We start from the raw sequence: 13,256 nt of genomic DNA on the forward strand, positions 1-13,256 counted from the left end.
TTCACTAAATCACAAACTAATGCTTAACGATAGCGTGGCTGAGCTATCCTACTATTGAGGCTGTCTGGATTTTAATTTGCTGTGACAATGTTTGTTGCCTTTAAAAAAAATCCTAATTAACAACAACAACAAAAATGGGTCGACAAACCAGTAAATATTTAAATAAGTGTCGTGTTTTATTTGAAACGTTGTCTAGAGATGGCTGACACTTTATGAATAAATTACAGATATACCCTCTCCCATTCTGGGACTTCCGGTGTTCATCAGTGATCCCAGCCTCTCTGGAATACAGGCTCCGTGATTTGATTTCATTCTACCCCAGACTATCCCCTTCTTCTAAAAGTGGTGTGCAGCAAGGAATTTCTTTTATTCAAGTAAAATGAATTTGCGTCCCTTATTTTATTAAACTTGAGAACAGCCTCAGAAGAACTCTGCTCCTTCTGCAAGTGGAGGCTTTCGGGTGTTGCAAACCCAGGAACGGTCACCTCTGGTTTAGAGCACCAGGAGGGCCTTTATGATAAAAGGAAGTCTGATGTTTAGTTTGTTATTCCATTTTTTACATGCAAAAGGAAAATGTGAATGTGTTGAGACTCTGTTGATAATTGAGTGAAGCTTCCAGGACAACTGAGCCCTGTCGAATGTTTTGTTTTGTTTTGTTTTGTTTTGTTTTTTAGTGGCTTTTTGCTTTTAAAACACAACTCAGTTTTTTTTTTTCAACATTTATTTTTGAGAGAGAGAGAGACAGAGTGCGAGTGGGGAGGGGGAGAGAGAGACACACACACAGAATCCGAAGCAGGCTCCAGGCTCTGAGCTGTCAGCACAGAGCCTGACGTGGGGCTCAAACCCATGAACCATGAGATCATGACCTGAGCCGAAATCGGACACTTAACCGACTGAGCCACCCAGGTGCCCCAAAACATAACTCAGTTTATGCCACACTGTCTCTGAGTTCTCCGGTGGCTTTCCACCTGTCTCCGAATAAAGTCTGAGCATCTGATTGGACTGACCAGGGGCTGTGAGACCTGGTCCCCTGCCCACCTTCTTCCTGGCTCCCCACCTCCACTATGCAGTCATGAGCGCTCCTTGAACACTGCACCACTTCATTCAGATCACTTGCTCTGGCTGTTCTTGTTGTCTCAAATCCCATCCTCTCTGACCTCTCCTCAAGCCTTCAGAGCTTTGTTCCAATGTTGCCTTGTCGGAGAAGCTCCTCCTGGCCATTGCAGTCTTTTCTCGCTCTCTATGCCCCTCCCTGCTTTACAATATTTATAGTACTTATCACTTCCTGAGTCTTATGTATTTATTTGTGTTGTTTATTTTCTGCCTCCACCCGACTGGGATGAGACAGAGACTTTGTTTTACTCATTGACATTCCCCCAGCCCCTAGAGTTGTTCTTAGTACATCGTAAGTAATCAATCAGTAAAAATCATTCATTCATTTGCTAAATGAATGAATGGAAAGTTCCGGCTTTGTGTTGCTACCCCCAGTTCTTGGTCTGGATTGAAGTTGAATATGTAGCACCTGGGGCAGTTCTAGGCAGGGTGTGTGGGCATCAGGAAATGCAGGTTCCTGTCTAGAGGTGAACTAGAGTTCTGTGGGCCGCTGTCTCCAGGGCAGGGGATGTTCTGTGTCTCAGATCCAAGGCTCAGGGAAGTTCTTGGCACAGAGAGGCTGACAATAGACTTAACCTCCCAATCTGAGCTGGGGCAGAAGGAAAGCTGAATGGAGGCTTTCTAAGTCAGAAGCTCCCTGTGAGCACACTTTCTTCAGTGTAGATAGTCCGGCACATGGTTTCTAAGCCCCCAAACTCTCAACGTTTTGGGCTGGACAATCCTTTGTTGTGGGGCTGTCCTGTGCATTGTAGGACGCTGGGCAGCACATCTGGCCTCTACCCACTAATGACAGTAGCTCCCTCCTCCCCAGTTATGACAGCCAGAAGTGTCTCCAGACATTGCCCAATGTCCCCTGGAGGCCAAAACCAACTCCACTGCGGAACTGCTGGTCGAGTAACTAAGAGCTGCCATTGTAGTCCCCAGGATGAAGCAGGCTTTCCTAAATCATTCCCATATTCGGGGATAGAGTGGGCAGTACTGACAGAACCATAGGGTTTAACCGTAGAAATGGCTTTGAAGGTCATCTGACTCAGTGGTTTTGACCTTTTAATTTCGCTTATTGGGTGGAATGATAAAAGTTGGATTTTCTGCTTAAAGCTTGAGGGTATCTGCCCTTCTTCCTTCCCTCCCCCTTTCTCCCTTTCAGCTCACCTTGAGGCACTGCCTCAGAAATTTCACCAACAAGCAAGGTTAAACATTGTTAAAAACATCTCCTTCTTACAGGTGAGGGGAAGAACAAGGCCGCTGAGAGCTCACAGTGGAACAACAAATTAGAGTCTCGGGCCGTCCACGGACTCCTTCCTTCCATCCTGATTTCCAACCCACTTTTCTTTCCAACACACTTGGCAGATCATTTGTTTTCTTGGAGCGTGTGGGGTGCTGTAAATGTTTCAATAGATCCAGAGAGAGCCTGGAATCAAGCAGAAAAATGCCTGGAATGATTAATCTGCATGTGCCATTAGACCCAGGATGATGGGATGTGGGGACTGGCCACTCATGGTGGGCTAGGCCAAGGCCTGACCTGCTGGGCTGGAATGGACAAGGCCCCAGCAGTGGGTGATGGGGAGAAGACAAAGGGAAAAGGAACCACTGGGTCCACACAGCAAAGGTGCTGGCTGTCATTGTCCCACGACCCAGCTAGGAGCCACTGCTGTAAGAAGCTTCTTTGGTGTGCAGCCAGCATCTTGAACTTACCGCTTCTCTTCCTCTGGACTCTTCATTTTCCTTCCTTCGAATGGCACCTCAGGAGAATCTTCATCCAGCAGCTGATGATAGACAGCTTCTGCACAGGGTTTTGTTACTTGATAGAGGAGAGGGGCTGCCTGAAAATATATTCCATCCGATATTAAAGAATGTATTTTCCTGATTTATAGTCAGGCTAGGCAGGGTTGTCTGAGAGGCAAGGAACCAATGGGAATGTCCATTTTGACTAATGATTAATTATTACATCTAAAGTGATGTTTTCCCATCAACTGATAGGCTGGAAAAATAGACTACAGCTTGCTAGGTTAGCGCCAAGGGTCACAGATGTTGCCTCTGCATTTTCAGATTATATTATCCATTACAGACAGTACCTTCTCATTTAGAAACATAATTTGTTGTTCTCTCAGACCAAAAAAAAGAAAAGAGAAGAAAAAAAAAGGCTGACATTTCACATGCAAGCCAAAGATTAGAATCACTGCACAGGACGGCATATGGAAGTACATTAGGATGTGGTGTCCCTGAATCAAGGACACAAGGCGGCTTGTGCGGAGAGAGATGTAGAAGGCAGTGACTTCTGATCTTTATTATGCAAATGTGCAGCCCCGAGAGCCAGGCTGTTTAACCTCATCAGGGGAAATGTCACTGATCATTTCAAGCTCCAAATGTAGCACAAGCATTAGTACTATTATGTTATTATTATTATTATTTGCAGGGCATTATGTAAGCCCGAGCCCTCTGATTAAGCAGAGCCCGTACTTGCCCAGACCCTCGGGGGTTGCAAATCAACTCCTCCAGGTATTAAAAAACAAACAAGCAAGTAGATCAGTTTTGTTCTCTCTCTTTAATGTTTGTGGATGGGACGCTTTGCAGATCGGGTGATGGCCAGGCATGGGTGGAGATAGGGAGGATCCCAACGGCCAGTTTCCACCCCCGGATGCTTAATGAGAGGCTGCCTCCTGTTTCCCGCAGGTCTCGTGCACCAGTGGCAGAGAGGTCAAGAAAAAGCTTAAATAAAGCGTGGCACTGGGGCAGGAGAAGGGCTAGATCAGGGGGTGGATGTGGTGAGGAGGACTGGATAGAGAGAAAGACTCTGCAGAGATTAGAAAAGGAGGGACCCTGATGGGGGTGGGGGAGAGACTCCTCTACCCCAGCTCAGGCACCACTGCTACCTTCCAGAGCCATAAAGAAAACTGAAGGCGACCGGATCTAAGAGGTGGAGACAAAAAGAGCTTGGAGTCAAGCAACAAAGAAAAGGAAGTGGAGGAGAAGAGAAAAAGCGGCGGCAGTGATTAGTGGCCCAGGGCGACAGAAGGCAGAGACTGAACCTCTCTGACCTCCAGGTGTCAGGACCTGAGCTGGCAAAGCCTCCAATTCCAGAAGACATTCAGCAACAGACATACGGCGGGCGGTAGTGAAATTCTGGAGGAAACAAATGGGCGGTTGTGCGTTTCCCCTTTTCCTCCCACAGCCTGGTACCAGGGGAAAGGTCCAGCTTTAATAAGTCAATATTAATAAGTAACTTTAATAAGTAATAAGGAACGAGACTGGCTCATTGCATAATTGGAAAGACTAGAAGCTTCTCCACAGACCTTTAGAGTTCCTCTCATCTAGCCCCAGATCCTTTAGATATGAACTCTGCTATCAGGATCCCAGTCCAATTAAATCAGACTTCTTGGGAGTGGGCCCACGTCCATATTTATTAAAGATTTCTAGGTGTTTCGAATGTGCTACCCTGGCTGAGAGCTGCTGCTTTAGGTTTTGATGAGTATAAATTCCATAAAGTTAGGGATTCTTGTGTGTTTATTCTCGGCTATGTAACCTAGCATTTAGCACGCCTGGCACACAGCAGAACTTGCATATAGATTCCCTACGTGAAAGGGTTGTGGGCGAAACAAGGCATTTCTGCAGCAGAAACAAGTCTGTATATAGTAGGCCCTTCAAGGCATCTGTGGAGGGAGTTACCTCCCAGGCCGCCAAGAGCCACGCTCTCAGGATCATGTCTGTCCCTCACTGTGTGAGTAGACATGCAGCATGCTCCCAGTTCTTCCGGAGAGTAAAGCAGAAGTTGTACTCATGGGACCAGCAGTCATCTTTATAGAATAGCTCTGGGGAGGCAGCAGGGGCCCCCTTCCATGGGCGATGCTTCCTGAAGTCTTTCCCTTGTGTTCTGGAGGAAAGCCTCTTGTCTGTTGTCCAGCCGTCTCTGGGGTTGGTCACCACTGAGTAGGAAGATGAGAGGTTGAACATAAAAAGGGAGGGCTCCTAAGTTGGAGACTTCATTGGAGCCCGAACTAATTCAGATTCATTAATTCAGATCACTTAGGCAAACACTGAGCACCTGTCATGTGGCAGGATCTGCGTTGGAGGGGGCGGGCACAAGGGGAAGTCTGGTGTGGTCCCTGCCTCTAAGGAGTGGCCAATGGCAGGGTGGCAATATATTCTGATATCCAAGCTGGGCCCTAGACCCAACACCAAGCTGGAGGTTATTACACCCAGCCCCTGACCCCAATCCACCCCTTCCCTCTGTATCAAGCTTAAGAAGTCCTTTTTCAAAGGGAATCTGCCCCTAATGGAAGCCTAATATGTAGATGGGATCAAAGCACAGCTACCCTGGGGGAAGAGAAGTCAGCTCTCCCATTTCCTTTGCTTGTCCTTCTGTCCCTCTTCCTCAAAATACTTCCCGTAAGGCCTTGGGGCTGAGAACTCAGTCTGAACTTGACTGCTGTAAGAACCCTGTTTCCTAGATTGAGCAAGAGTCCTTCAGCCAGATGTTAGGAGACAAGGGAGAGTGGGCAGTGTCCTCTTAACCCACGTGAGATGGTGCCGTGTGCCCATATGAAACCTTTGAGCTGAGAGACACTTTGGGATCTCACTGTTCATCCCCATTTCCACCAAGCAACATGGCATACGCAAGAAAAAAAAGAAAATATTTGGGAGTAAGAAGGGCCTTAATTCAAACTCGACAGCGTGACTGATGGGCTCTACTCTGGAAAGTCCTCCCATGTCTCATAGCTCAGTTTCTACATCTACAAAAGGGGGACTGCATGAATTACTTAGCAGATTTATTGTGAGGGATAGACCTTAGGGCTATTTTGAAATCCTGTTGTTTGAATCCTACGAAGTTATCATTTCACCGTGGGACTCAACTTTTCAAAGGTACCGGAAGCATTTTCTTTATCTTTGTATTCTCGATCTCTGACACGGTAAATAGCTGGCACGTGATAGATGCTTCTCAGAGACGTCTGCCCGAAGACTTCATCCAGGTAGGGATATCCCCTCATTATTCATTGCACTCAAACCGTCATCACACTACCATCTGCGTGTAGGCTGATTGGGTTATTATCTTTCCCTCCAGCAGCTGAGGAGTAGTCAGTGGTCACGTCTGGTGGTATTTTCTTCCTTCCTGCTCCTGCTTGGGTTCCGGTCAGTGATGAATTTTGCACAAGTGGAGGGGGATCTAGTCACAGAGTCAGGAGACCCGTCCCTTCGGCTGTAGGATGAGAGGGGCCGCATGAAGGGAAGCTGAGGAGGAACACTAGGTGTGGGCTTAGCTCTGAGTTGGTTTGTTGGGGGAGCATCTGATCAGCATCTCTTCAGGACAAAGGCCAGACTGTAGCACTGTCAAGAGCTGGCGAAACAACACATTCAGTGGGAGGTGTAATCAGTGTGCCATCTCAGTCCTTTGCTGCTCGCTCAACTTTTAGTTTCCTTCAAAGCCTCAACGTGATATTTCGTGTGTCATCTATCTCCACACTGGACCGTAATTCCCATGAGATCGGGGCCTTGTCTGTCTTGGTGGTCAGAGTCTCGAACATGCCTGGTACAGAGGTGGTGCTCGAAATACATTATTGGATTGGAGAAATAAATGAATGGCAGCTGTTTTATTACTACTAGTAGAAGCAGTGGTTACGAGATGAATCGGAATCAACCCAAGCAGATAAAAGTGAATCATCTTTGGAAAGCTCACCAGCCAGGGTAAGAAGGGTCAGAAGCCATTTGAGTTAGCTTCTCGCCGAATTTGGCCTGGGAACCTTTCTTTAGGACTGATGATTTCCTCAGGCCTCCACCAGGAGGCCCTTCATGCTAAACTGAGCAGAGTGAGTGAGGTTTTATGATTGGACAAGGGCTGCCCAGGAGCCTGTGCTGGGGCCCTCGCGGGGAGCGCGGTGGGGGTGCACCGTCTCCCTGGGCTCTGCACCATTCAGAGGCTCCAGACGGCTCGGGCTCTGAGCCAAGCCGCTCGGTTCCAGTGGGAAAGCTGACCTTGGCCAGGAAGAATCAGGAAGAGGCACAAATGACTCATTGTCCCACATCCTCCAAGGTAAAAACCCAGCAGTGTGTGTGGCCTTTGGTGCTGGACGTTATTGCAGGCTTGGCTTCCTCCACAGCCAAAATAAAAGCACTCAGCCAGCCAACAACACATGCGCAGCCTAGGAATACGACCAACGGATCTTTTTCGTTGTCCTGTTCCACATATTTCTCTGCACTTAGAGTTTCAAAATACTGAGCATATAACAGGATGGTCTCCACTTCCAAAAGTAGAGCACGATTTCCTTTCAGAGACTTCAGACAGCCTTCATTTCCAATCAAGGCCATGTGACATTTCATGGCCTTGTGGGAGAAATTTGATATGTTTGCAGGTCACGTGTGAAGGAGGTCTCGTTTGAATGTGCTTTATTTTTATTCAGGAGTTTGGGATCCAAGTCACTTATTTGTAAGACCTGCTCCTGCCACCAAACTTCCACTAGAGGGCACTCTTGGAAAATATTTATCGATATATTTTTTTATTGCTCTAAGAAACGCTGTTTTTTAAAAAGAAGAAGAAAAATCAGTCCGTCTAAATTTCAGACCCAGCCCTTTGCCTTCCTTGGAACTATTCCTAATTCTCCCAGAAGCGCAGCCAGAGAGAGAAGTTGGGGAGAGGACAGGCCGCTGCTTCCCTTCACCTGTCCTTTTGTCCACAGGGGATACAGCTGGCCAAGCCGCTAAGCTGGCCCACGGGCCAGCACCCAAATCCCCTCTGCTCCGCAGGGGGCCCATCCCAGCAGACCAGGAATCACCTTGGAAAGGGGCTGTGAGAGTCGAATTTCGGGGCCTCTGGTTGAGTTCAGCCTTTGCTGAGCTCCTGTCCGAGGAGTCTATCTGCTGCCCTGCCCTGCAAGCTAGCAGTGGCAGGAAATTCTCAGAAAAGCGCCAGGAAGGGTCGGGGGCAGCTGGGTGGCCAACAATTAAAAATAGGGCTTCCGGGCAGGCAGCCATGGAGATCTCGCTCGATATGTAAATAAGTGTAAATAAGACCGAGTCTTGGTGATGGAAGGGTGCTGTGCATATTTTGTGCAACCAGGGCTGTCCAGGGCAGTGATGAGTAGTTTTTTTTTTCCACACAGCCCATGTTAGAACAGTAAAATTTTTTTCCCACCCAAAAAGAAACGGCTCCATTGAGTTCCACTGGTACAGGTGGGGGAGAGATTATTACACTTTTCTTACTCGATGAGTAGAAAAATGACAATGGGTACATGAGAGTGGCTTTTAGCCACTAAAACCTCAATTCTGGGGCATATCTGATACCCATCTCTGACATTTATGTCACCCTTTCAAGTTCAGGTCATTCACTTGAGTGACCTCATTTTATCCTGGAAACGGCTCCGTAAGGTGGGTATTCCCATCGTCATCCCCATTTCAGAGAAGGAAACCAGACTCGAGGAGGAGCAGTGTTTTGAAGAAGGACACACGCAGTGGTTGGAGCTGGGGTAGAAGTGGTTCACTTTCTTCCATGTAACATTTCACTGAGCTCCTGCCATGCGCCTGGCTCAGTGCTAGCTCTGAATAGGATGCTGCTGCTTCCTTTCTCAAAGACAGGCTCTCTAAACGTCAAGGCGAGCCCTTGGCCTTCACTTGCAAATATTCCTCATTCTTCCAGAAGCACAGCTAGAGAAGGAGGCCAGAGAACACAAAAGCACTTGCTTCTTTTTGTGTACATGGGTGTCTCCCAGGGTGGAAAGAGCTTCGCACAGCTTGGGCTGGGTCAGCAGGGAGTGTCCTTCCCTGGGGTGTCTCATTTACTGGAAGATCAGGGCTGGTCCAGGTGCCCAAGACCACAGCTTGCTTCAGGCCCAGCCTGGCAGGCAGGTGTCCCTCCCGCTCCTTTGGGAGCCATTCCCTTCCGCTGACCTTGGCCCCTCTGTGCACTCCCACATGTGAGCGGACAAGCACTCGTCAAAAGGCTTCTCCCTGTCCAGGGGTTTTGTGCTGCAGGCTTCTTGTTCCATTTCCTCTTTGTGGAGGGGAGCTGAAAGGCCACCTTTGAAAGTGGTCCGGATGGCTCTGGGGAGAAGCAAGGCAGCCGTGACTCCTGAAGGGTTGCCCTGTGGCCTCAGGACTGCAGTGGAGGAGAAAGTCGGAAAGGCAATGAGCAGGGGGGCTGTGGGGCAGTGGTGTTCCAAGCATGCTCTGCAGACCCAGCTTTCGCTGTACTCCATTCGATTTTTTTTCCATGAGCACGTATGACTTTATAACTAAAACCATGGGTGTGCGTGAACACACACGTGCACACAGCTTTAAAACCCAGCTTCTGTCCAGCTTGTCAGGGAAAGTAACGCCATATGCTGTAACAGTGACTGCACATATGGATACAGCCCTCACAGAAATTCAGATGCGGCAGGGAATCTATATTAAAACTGCTGGTATATGTGAGCAGCAACAGATACAATAGGGGGTCATCTCTATTTGATAATAATACCAGTGTGTCCAACAGAGAGTGGGAACAGGATGCACAATGCAAATTGGGTGTTCTAGGGCTTCTTTCTGTTTCAGAAATCTCTGAGGAGAGGAAAAGAAGGCTGAGAAGTGAGAAAGGCAGATGCCACGGTGGTCCTGAGCCCTGTGCTTTTCTCTGTGCTATCGTCTCTTTTCCCCAATTCAACTAAACAAGGGGTAAAGTCAAGCTTAGGTCTGGGGACCCCAGGCTCTGGTCCTAATAAGCAAGGCTGGAGGGACACAGGGAAAGAAGGGGAAGTGGGTTTCCCAGGGACAGAAATGTGGCTGTGGGTTCCCTGGTTCTTTGCTCTTAGAGACAGCTCAGAAGGTCCCTTCACACACGGTGGTCAGGTTGCCACAAGCCAGGTGAACTCTAGAGTAGTGGGACCCACTGCTTACACTCTGGAGGGTCAACAGAGGGGACCATGCGGTCTGCCTCATGCTGGCCAAATGAATCCCTGGCAGCAAACTTGCTGAGGATGCACCCAAAAAACTGAGTGGGCTCCTTCTGTTCATTGCCAGAGAGTCTTAGGAGGACTGGAGCTTCTTGGATGACCCAGGAGGGGTGTGACTCTGTGGATCTCCCGGAAAGAGTTAAAAAGAAGAGCTCCTGTGATGATGAAATTCTCCAAGGATGGCCCTGGAGTGGTATTGCACTGACGGGGTTCATGGCCATAGAGGGGAGGGGGCTTGCAAGTATGCAGCCAAGTCAGACTATGTTCTGCATTTGTCAGAGCCATCCAGGGGTGTGGTGTGAGTTCCTCCTACTTGGCTGTGGTGAGGAAAGCCCAGGCTGTGGGTATTTGGTAGACACCCTTCTGAAGGTTGGGCGGGGCCTGTTTATGCACAGGAAGGGAAGAAAGATTTTTCTAAGCTTGAAATGCCTTCAGACCAGTGGCTTCAATGTTTTCACGAGGGAAAAAGAGATGAAAGTTAAATGTCCTGGAGGGAACTGTCTCCCACCACCCCTTATCTAGGCACTTTGGGGTGGAGCTGTGGTGCCAGCTTACCCTGTTCAGCAGACCCACACTTTCCACTGGACATACTCAGCAGCCCAGGGGTCCCAGCCCAGCCTGGCCCAGCTGAGCCAAGGAGAAAAATGCCTCTTTAGACAGTGTTCTGTTATGATTTGGTCGCTCATTTCTCGATGCTGCAGAATGAGATTTTCTCAGCTGTTCCATTACTTCAAACGACTTGTTAAACAATGTCTTCAGACAAAAAAACACAAGCAGATTAATAAAGTGCTCATGAAAGGGCTGAGACAAGGAGGCTGTCAGACCCACATGCAGAGAACACTGAAATGCAGGCTTGCCTGACCTCAGGGACCTGCCTGACACAAGGGCGGCTGTCGCCTGACTTCTACTCTGTCTCCACAGGGTTGAGAGCTGCTTAGTGCCAAGTGTGATGTGGACACTTGCCTGCTGGACGGAGACAGAAACTCATTTTCCATCTGTCAAGCAACCTGACACAGAGTTGGTAATGATTTTCTGTCAGCCGAGGCCTGGCTGGATTTGAACCAGTGACCCAGAGGTAAAAGGCCCTGATGTAGGGCTCCCTTTACAATAACTGGCCTGCCTGGCCTCGTTATGCCTGGCCCAGTGCTCTCTCTTGCATCTGCCCATGCACTCTCTTTAGCTAGTTGAGTTTTGGTTAGATCCTAACTTAGCATTTGGGGCTGAGTGGTTAAAGTCTCAGGAGGGCAAGCAGGGATGCATGTGTGTCTTGGGAGAATGAGAAACAGAAAGCAGATGAAGGGCACAGAGGCAGGGGCTGTTTGATTAGCCCTGGGCCGAAAGCTACATGCTTCTCCCCGGCTGGGTGTCTCATTCTGACCTCAGGACCCTTGCACACATAGCGGCCAGACAGATGGCTCCCACAGCAAATGGTGAAACAAGGAATGCACATTGGGAGAGATACTGAAATCTAGATACTCTGGCCTTGAAACTGTCATCACTATTTTTATTGATTGTTCTCAGGGGAAAAAAAAAGTCCTTTCAGAAACATTTGTAGATTGGTTAATATGATGCTTTCCATTCACCGAATGATAATTGATTCACATGCCACTCTCCAAAAATAGTGTTTCCTAATCTGAAGACATCTGTCCCCCAGAATCAAAAAAGCAAGCTGGAGGGCCTTACAAGTTAACTCATTATTCAACAAGCATTTATTGAGGTTCCTATCATCAGGCAAGCATTCTGCTGGTTATCAGGGTTACAGAGATAAACAAAACAAGGTCCCCATCGAAAAAATGAATTATTTAGAGGGAGAGAGAGATATGTGGACAAGGGTAATTTGGCACAAACCTGACGAGTGGTAGCATAGCAAGTGAAGAGATTCAGTAGGCAACTGGTAACCGATCCTTGTGTCTCATGGTGGTGGGGGCTGTGGTGGAATCCTAAAAATGGGGAGTCATTAGTGCTGAGGTACCGGCCATGTCAGCAACCCGGGTGGAAATCCAGGGTTCCTAATCTGTAAAATGGGAACAATTAGATCAATGTCAGAACTGTCATAAAGATTAAATGGGGTAATCCATGTGAAGCATTTAGCAGAGCACTCAGCACATGATAGGTGATTGATAAGTGTCAGCAGAGAGTGCCCTGGATCGGAGAAAGGTACTCCTGGAGGGGGAAAAAAAACCCCAACATTTAAAAAGGTATTTTAAGACAGTGGCAGTGGGATGAAGAAGGCGGAGATGAAGGAGAGGATTCGTAATAGAATTAATAGTCTGTAATAGAATTCAGACCTACCAGACTACTGAATATGAAAAGTGCAGGTAAAGGTGGAGGGGAAGTCTCCAGGCCTGGTTGCTGTGCCAACATAGGAGGCTGGCTTGGGGAGGACTGAGTGTGGAGAAAGGAAGAGGTGGCTGGCCTTTGCTTCAGGGCATAGGGGGTTAGAGGTGCCTTGAGGACACCCAAGTGTGAACGTCCGAATGTTGTCAGACGTGCACTCAGGGCTACAGATCTGGGAGCTCTTGCTGGTTTACAGAAGGTGGCTGATGCTGTGACAGTGGCCCAAAAGTTCCCACTGGAAAAGGCAGGAGGGTGGGAGGGTGGAAAGAAAAATCGGAGACCAGAATTCCTGGAAATGGTTAACCTCAAGGGGGTGAGTGCAAAGGGGGCATGTGAAAGGGACAGCCAGCCTTTCCAGGGCCATGGTGGCACCCAACCGAGTGGAAAGGGAACATTTCAGCCTGGATGCAGTGAGCTTAAGGAAAGGCCCTCTGAGAAAGCTTTGGCCACCGTGCCTGCTCTGGGAGCAGCTCCCAGTTCAGAACTCATCCCAGGCAGGCATTAGTCAATGCGAATCAATATGGAGGCAGTTCTGTCTGTCAACTGCTTTATCCGATGGTTCTTAGCCAGACTTAGGGTTTTTGGGGAAGTTGGGCAAAATTTCTCCTTGGAGTTCTTTGGAGAAGGCAGAAAAAGGCAAGACCTGGACGGCAGTGATGGGCAGGGAGGGCCTTTCAAGCCTTGCCAGAAGCCGGGGATTGCAGCAACCATGTTAAAATTCAGAATCAGGTACCCTCATTAACTGATGAAGTAAGACTCATGCCCTGGTCACTTCCTGACTTGATTAGTGACATTTAATGGACTTTGTAATAGGTCTTTTGCATAATTAGAAGTCATGCAGAATCGAGCCCGACGCCTGACTCTACACGACCAGTGCGGTTTACCCAGGTC

Source organism: Panthera onca, chromosome B1 (assembly GCF_046562875.1).
Source record: "Panthera onca isolate mPanOnc1 chromosome B1, mPanOnc1 haplotype 2, whole genome shotgun sequence".
NCBI classification, from domain to species: Eukaryota; Metazoa; Chordata; class Mammalia; order Carnivora; family Felidae; genus Panthera; species Panthera onca.